Raw genomic sequence first — 8,472 nt, forward strand, 5'->3', positions numbered from 1 at the left:
TCTTACTCCACCTATTTGTAGAGCTTACCGATAGACTTTGACAACCTTATGCTGTCTTATACATTGTTTTTACTCCTTTTCGGGCCTAAGGGCCTGTGCTCGAGCGAAGCCATGTTCTTTTCTGACACCATCTTGCTGAGCCTCTCTAGGTGAAGGGTAATGTTTTATGTTTGAGGTGTTATTCGCTAGCAGTGAACCAGCACGGACCGGTTCTTATCAGTGGAATGTGCTCTCTTCGCGCCGGAGACGCAACAAACCCTTGGCCAGCTGCTGTTGTGTGCCTGGTACGAGGGGGTACAGGAATCCTGTGAGAACGGTAGGCGGGTTCTTCTAGAAGCTTTGAGAAAGGGTTAGATTCTAGATCAGTGAAAGTGGGTCCAAGCGAAGGGAGATGAATTGATGGCCTCTGAGACGACAGTATGGCGGCTTTGATGGTCTGACGAAACTTCACGGTGCAGACGTGCAGTCGTGTTTGTGGAGCAGAGTCTTGGCCTAACCAGAGAGGGACAGAGAGAGAGAGAGAGTTGGACCCTTTTTCAAGACACAGATAAGCACAACTATGGTGAGATGTTCCATGTATATCTAATTCTATCTAATTTTGCCTTTCATTTTCAGGTTTTATGTGTATATGTGTATTGATGTTTAACCATTATTATTTCTTTCTTGCCACCACTATTATCATGTAATAAAGACCCTAGGAATGTGAATTTGATTCTTATTCTTTGTAAAAGGAGGTCGGGCCCCTTTTTTACCAAGTGCTTACAGAGGGATGGGTTATTTCCCATCTACCAAATAGTTGTTGATACGGGAGGGAAATAGGCTCCTAAGCAAGAATGCCAAAAGTATAAGTAGATCAACCCAACATAGCGTATGAGGGATGTACTGATTTTTCACCGGAAGGTGTTGCTCATGCAGATGCGGGTTGTTCGTCAGGTGATGTTGTTGATTTCTCACCAGGGTGCGTTGCTCGCGTAGATTTGCGCTGTTCGTCGGGAGACGTTGCTGATTTCGAACCAGGGTGCGTTGCTCGCATAGATTTGCGTTGTTCATCGGGAGACGTTGCTATACATACCCTCAGAGCTATGACTTCTTTCATCTTTAATAGTTAGTTCTATTCCTTTTTTCTCAGGTGAGTATTCTGAAGTGAGGTGTCTTGAGAGAAGTCTGGGAAGGGACCTGGATAAGTAATGGCTGCCTGTATAATTACCTGAATCACCCAAAGAAGCGGAAAAATCAGTCATTACATTTTGGCGTCGTTACTCACAGGATCATCGGGTGGAGAGTGTGCAGGGAAAATTGATAATATCTTGGCGTCGTGACAACTGCGGAATTCAGGTTGAGTGAATCTTAAAGAAAAGATACATTATGTTTTCTTGGAAAACAAAGACTGAATTTCAATTACACACAAAGAAGCGGAAAAATCAGTCATTACAGGAGGAGAGCCACTGGACCTCTATGGCCTCAAAAGTGATTCATGTAGATGTTACATCCTCGTTTTTATAGAATATTATTTCAAGACCAACAGCCGACACGTGTTTCGCCCTCAAGGTCGAGTAGACCAGGGCTTTTTCAAGGCTTTACAGAACAGTAGTACATTAAAGGTCTTTTATAATCAATCTTCACATTTACAAATTATATGAATATTTGAAATTTTAAAACAAACAATTCTGGTCCCGGGTCAATCCCACGTCAGTGCTTCTCACTGATCTTTCCCAAAATGAGGATGTACCCAATGTGGTGGATTATTCAAAGAATACCTATAAATAAAATAAACAAAATAAGCTATTGTACAAAAGGACTCGAGATTACGCTTTGATTCTTTTAATAAAAAAATGAAGGAGGAGTACAAACTCAAAAAATGCCCAACAGACTGTTGGGGGTCCCTGAAAAGAAGTGGACCTCTTTGCCTCCAGACTGAACTGCTAATTGGAGGAGTTCTTCAACTGGAAGCCAGATTAGTTAGCGAAGGCGATGGATGCTTCTTCTCAGGATGGGTCAAAGTCCCTGAATTATGCATTTCCCCCGTTTGCTATGATTCCCAGGGTAGAAACTCAGATCAAGCAGCAGGTAGCGGAGGTGGTGCTTGTCACTCATGTGTGGAAAGCGCAGCTCTGGTTCCAAATTCTCCTGGAGCTGACGTGCAAAATTCCTCTCCTTCTTCCCTGTGTCTCAGACGATGCTCCAGGGCTCTCACAGGGGATGGCATCTGATGGTAATTCGGAGCAGTTGTCCCTGATGGCATGGAGGCTTTCTGGCAACAGTGGAGTATGCCAGGCATTTTGGATGCAGCTTCAGAGTTCATCAAAAGAGCCTGGGCCCCCTCTAACTGGAAGTGGTATTCTTCAGAATGGTGATGCTAGAAGGGTTAGTGCCTGGAACAGCACGTGGATCCCATGGCGGCAGAGTTACCTCTCATAGTGAATTTCCTGCCTCAGAAAGCCACTGAGAGCTTACCATACAGGTCAGTCAACAATTTTTGTTCTGCTATTTCAGCGGGACATGTTCAGGTGCACCCAGTCATCTGTAAACTTTTTAAAGGTACCAGGGTTACTAATCCTCCCAGGCATAAGTATTCCTTATTATGGGATGTGAATTTTGTCTGAAAAGTTTTTGAAAGGTGGCCGGATCATGACCACTTGTCTAGAAAACAGCTGTCAGCTAAATTAGTTATGCTCTTATGTCTCTCCACATGTAAGAAAACTTTGGATGTGCGAGTTCTGGAGATGGCAGGTAGAATATTTACTCCTGAAGGAGTTTCCTTTTCAATTACTGGCAGGACAAAAATGTTTACAAAGTATATTGAGTATCATGCATTTCCTAATAATGATAAAACGTGTGTCGTAAAATGCATTTCCTTTACTGCAAAAATACAGAAGCCAAAGAAAAAACATCTGACATACAATATACACTACATATCCCATGATACTTTGCTCTTAACCACCAATAATGGCCCAATAGACATTAAAAGTACAGATAACACAATTTTGAGAGGCTCTTTCTTTGCTCAGAACCGTCCATTGTTACTTGAACATCAACGCCAACCAACAGCATCTGCAGGGAAAACTCCAGCCGGCATCCTCAACTTGCGAGTAGCAGCTCAACCAGCAACAGCCGTGTAAACCCCCATATCAAGAGACAAGACTGGAGCATGCTCAATCCACTTTCTGGTCGGAGCCTACAAAAGAAACAAGGCACTGTAATATCCATATACCTCACGGGGCTAAAGACGGGTAGGGTAAACCTGAAAAGAAGTACAATCATATCCTGACATCCCAAACCAATGACTGATATTCCTGAGTAGGATAATCCTTGCCTCTGTGGCCTTAATATAATTGAAAATTCTTGGTGATAATGCTAGCAAATGTTGTATTCTATTACAGGATAGGAGCCTCCGAATATGCTAGTTTAAAGCTTATTGAATACCTCAGATGCATTATCACCTACTGGTTTGTAATAAAATTGCTTAAAAGTAGAAACAGAGGACCAGTCAGTCGATTTCACTATATTTTGAATAGTGGAGCCTAACATAAAGGATTTGGAGGCCCTAGCCCCTTGAACAGAATGAGCTCTAAACACTTGAGTATCTGTACCAGCTTTTGCCATCACCAACTTTAAACACCTGGCTATAGTGGCAGATGACACTGGTTTAAAAATTTTTTGTAAAGTGATCAACAATTGACCAGAGGTATCAATTCTCAAAGCACAAGTACAGTCTTCATAAAAGATCTACCTTTTTGCAGAGTCTGCATGAGACTTCATGTTGTGCTCTTTATATGTTGTCCAAGATCCATCTCGCTTTATATTTCTGAAAGTAAAATAACCGAATATGACTCGTGTGCTAGTAGCCAGCATTTCATAGCATTACTTGCTTTAACAAACAGCCTTTTCTAATTTGAAAGTTAACCGCCGTTTCGTTACTGTTCGCTAATCCGATTTTCCATTATTAAAAGAAGTATCCTTATAGTATCTGCTTCTAGTTACATACATCCACTTATGTTTTCAGAAGCTTGCTCCATTAACAAAACTGATAAATTCACATACCTTTCTGTTTTGCAAGCCTTTCTTCAGATGAAATCACTCGTACCAAGCTGCCACTATCTTGACGGTGACATGGTTTGAAAACTGAAGTATTTTTAACTCCTGACAGAGCGGGCTGCATGCAAGTAGTCCCACTGAATGCTGGGCAATGTGGTTTGCTGGATCCCAAGCTCTACAAAACCCGTACTAAAGTCACCCAGAAATTCCAAAATTCAAATCAAATGTTAGAAAATATGGAATTTGTCATGGAATTTTTTCTTCCCAGATGTAACCGTCATCAATCTAATAGAGATGTGTTGACCTACATAATTCATAATTTATAGATCTCTAAAAGTTCATTTAGCCCATCGATGTTAGTATGATCTCACCACTCACCTGAAATCCAAGAAATCGACAGGGCGATAACTATGCCCCAACCCCTTCTGAATATCTCTCAGAAGCACTGCATATTGTGACAATGATTCTGACAAATAATCAAGGGGGGGGGAGGGGTTTTGGGATGAGAAAGAGAAACAGAAAGTAGAGATTCCGTCTGATTCTGTTATCTGGACCGGCCTGGATGGTATGCGCTGAATTGTCTACTTCTGTCTGTTCCTAAGTGTTACTAAAAAGGGAAACAGTATGTCATAAATAACTTTTCTTATTCTTCAAATGACGCAATATTTAAATTATGGAATGTGCGCCTAATCACCTGTCTTGTGCTTGGATTCTTATGCGCAGTTTAGGTCTTGTACAACTTCCTGTGTCTTAGTATCCTTATAGTATCTGCTTCTAGTTACATACATCCACTTATGTTTTCAGAAGCTTGCTCCATTAACAAAACTGATAAATTCACATACCTTTCTGTTTTGCAAGCCTTTCTTCAGATGAAATCACTCGTACCAAGCTGCCACTATCTTGACGGTGACATGGTTTGAAAACTGAAGTATTTTTAACTCCTGACAGAGCGGGCTGCATGCAAGTAGTCCCACTGAATGCTGGGCAATGTGGTTTGCTGGATCCCAAGCTCTACAAAACCCGTACTGGAGTCACCCAGAAATTCCAAAATTTAAATCAAATGTTAGAAAATATGGAATTTGTCATGGAATTTTTTCTTCCCAGATGTAACCGTCATCAATCTAATAGAGATGTGTTGACCTACATAATTCATAATTTATAGATCTCTAAAAGTTCATTTAGCCCATCGATGTTAGTATGATCTCACCACTCACCTGAAATCCAAGAAATCGACAGGGCGATGACTATGCCCCAACCCCTTCTGAATATCTCTCAGAAGCACTGCATATTGTGACAATGATTCTGGCAAATAATCAAGGGGGGGGGAAGGGGTTTTGGGATGAGAAAGAGAAACAGAAAGTAGAGATCCCGTCTGATTCTGTTATCTGGACCGGCCTGGATGGTATGCACTGAATTGTCTACTTCTGTCTGTTCCTAAGTGTTACTAAAAAGGGAAACAGTATGTCATAAATAACTTTTCTTATTCTTCAAATGACGCAATATTTAAATTATGGAATGTGCGCCTAATCACCTGTCTTGTGCTTGGATTCTTATGCGCAGTTTAGGTCTTGTACAACTTCCTGTGTCTTAGTGTTCTTTCTAACATCAATCAGTGTGTGTCGGGGCCTGAAATCCTCAGGATCGTACGTTGCTCAATATGGCCCACCTCTCGATACCCCCCACGGTCTGATTGTATATATATATATAGACACAGACTCAATGGAGTGATCAAGCGGGGGAAGGGAAGGAAGGAGATAGCAGGGAGGGTGACCTGAAACAAGAATGGTATGAGCTAACAACAGTTTGAAAACGTCTTTCACTTCCCTGAACCCACCTCCATTACCACTATCTGGAAACTGTACCTGTAAAGAAAGATAACTCTTCTTCTGATCTATTTAACCAATAGGGCGTGAAGTAGTGCTCAGTTAGATCTAAAGAAAAGGCATAGTCATCAGCAACTTATCACATATCATCAATAGCATTATCAGATTGCTTCAAGGCTAGTGACCTAACCTACCAATAGGTCAATTGTGAAGGTGGGGACAGGGGTGCGGAAGAGCCGTCCACCTGCTCACTCACGGTACCCCTGCTGTAATACACAAAGGAAACAAAACACACAAATGACCACAGAGCATCAAAGCAGGCACGATTAGAAGCGATCCCGGCACACTATTTCAATGCTCTTGGAAAGAGGTCCGCTTCTACTTCAGCGTTTTTTAACACAAATATGAAAGGACAAGGAAGTCTTTTCCGTATTGCACAAAAAAAATAATCTCCCTCTGATGAGGGCTTCAAGTCACCTGTGACTGTTTACTCAGGTGAGTATGTACCAACCGAGACATTCAATACAGCTGTACTGAGGAAAGCGATAACCATCAAAAAAGGTAACGCAAAGCTCCTTACTTCAGCGTAACCATGTCACAGAAATGACCGGCACACGGTCGTTCGGGCGTTCTCTCCGCGTAAACCAGTATCGGCTCTCCAATGTGAGAGAATGCCCCCACACAAGACCTTTGCCCTCACTCAGGCACTGTTCCCTGGTATGATTCTGAGGTAATCCTAAAGGGGGGTCCCTGTAAAGCAGAGAAGGCAACCTCCCCTTTAGAACACAGGAAAGGTCTTTAGCAAGTGATTTGCTCTGCAATGAACCGACTTGGACAGTTCAGCCAACGGAGCAAAATAATCAGGCAACGAGGTTCCATAAACATGCCACAACCAAATGGAGTGTTCCACAATCACTGCGACCAAGGACAAGGAAGCGTTGGTGCAATATGCACCCTTACCAGACCTCCTCTTGTCGCAGTTGAATCTCCTCGGAAAAGTAAGCGACACCGAGCTGATGACCGGAAGCCTTTTTCTTCCCCACCGCCTCAGTACGCTTGATGACGTCACCAACGTTGACCCGCAGAGGCCCATGGGAGCTGTAGTTCTTTACTGTGTCAGAGCTCTTGCTCTGGGGCGTCTCTTCAGTGTTCCTTTGATACCTCTCCGGTGTGACGTGACAGTCTGCAATACTACATCAAAGATAAAGATACTCCGATGAATACAAAAGAATTGTCAACCTTTGAAGTAAATATCTCTCAAGTCAAGATTTGCGCTTTTCCTTTGTTAGCTTTTATCAGCTCTGGATACGTGGTACTTGGTCAGGAAGAAGTTTTCTATGTAAAACACCTTTTACAAATAGTAGTGGAATAGAGATAAACAAAACCTTTTCAACTGTAACACTGGAATTTTACAATTGTTATTCTTTGTTGAATAAACTCTCTTACTATTGTCCCAAAAGTCTTATGTGCACATTGTTCCCTCAAAAGTTTTTAACGCATACTATTGTCCAAAGCGTTTTGTGCGCAAGAAGGTTTGTTTTCAAATAACCCAAAACTGTTTCAAGCAAAATCGGAATTAAAATGATAGTGTGACCGGATCTCTTAAAATCCTGGGTTGTTCAAGAGAAAACATGTGTTTTCAACACAAGAAAGAAAAACAAAAGGCTTTTAGAGTTTTCGGAAGGCTTTCCGAATTTCCGGGACTTAGCTGTGATTTTCTTGAAGCTCTGTGACTGAGCCGCCTTCTCCTTGAGATGAATTGCACTGGTTTACAGGAGCTGGACCTGCCGTTCTTCTTGTGATGCGTTAACACGGTGAATCTGAAGGCGCCGCTCTCCTATGCCGGAAGGTAAACAAAGTCAAGCGCAATGTTCTGGGCTGGCTTCTATTTATAGCTTGACTCACGGCGTTGCCAGTCACACTAAGGCAAACGTGCTTACAACGTGAGATGAAGCTCGAGCACACTTTTAGGTTTAAGCATTTTTATTAAGGCATAACATAGGAAAAAAGGAACAAGGAGGGGAGGGGTATGTGGATTACAAAAGAATACAAGGCATAAGTGGTCAAAGCGTGGTGATAGACAGTGGCAGTAGCATATAAAGTTCCGTTGGAGAAAGGCTTGGCGTGTCCGCCACTGTCGGTAAAGCTGAAAGTCAAAAGAAAGGGAAAGCAATAAATTGAACCTCCCTCCCTCCCTGAACCCCTCCCCCCAACCCCAACACCCTCAACTCCTCCCCAAACTCCCCACCCAACTTTCCCCCGTCCAGTGCTTGGGTTATCCATACGCCCTGCCCCCCCCCACCTCATGAGCCCCCATTTGTTGTCAGTTTAAGCAATCGGGTCTGTGGGAGGCGTTAGTCTCAGGAGTCTAAGGTATCTCGGACAGGTAAGTTCTCTAAATTCTGTGGTCAATAGCGCATGAAAGGGTCGCCACAAATCATCAAATTGTTCCACCTCTCCCGCCACCATAAGCGATAGTTTTTCCATGCCCAGGACATGCCAGAGTCTGTGGAGCCAACCCGTGATGGAGGGGACTGTGGTGGTGCGCCAGTGTATCAGTATATTTTGGACCGCCGAACCCAGCGCTATCGCTATTTGCCGACCCCTGCGGGAC

This window comes from Lissotriton vulgaris, chromosome 1_1 (genome assembly GCF_964263255.1).
Source record: "Lissotriton vulgaris chromosome 1_1, aLisVul1.2, whole genome shotgun sequence".
Lineage (NCBI taxonomy): Eukaryota > Metazoa > Chordata > Amphibia > Caudata > Salamandridae > Lissotriton > Lissotriton vulgaris.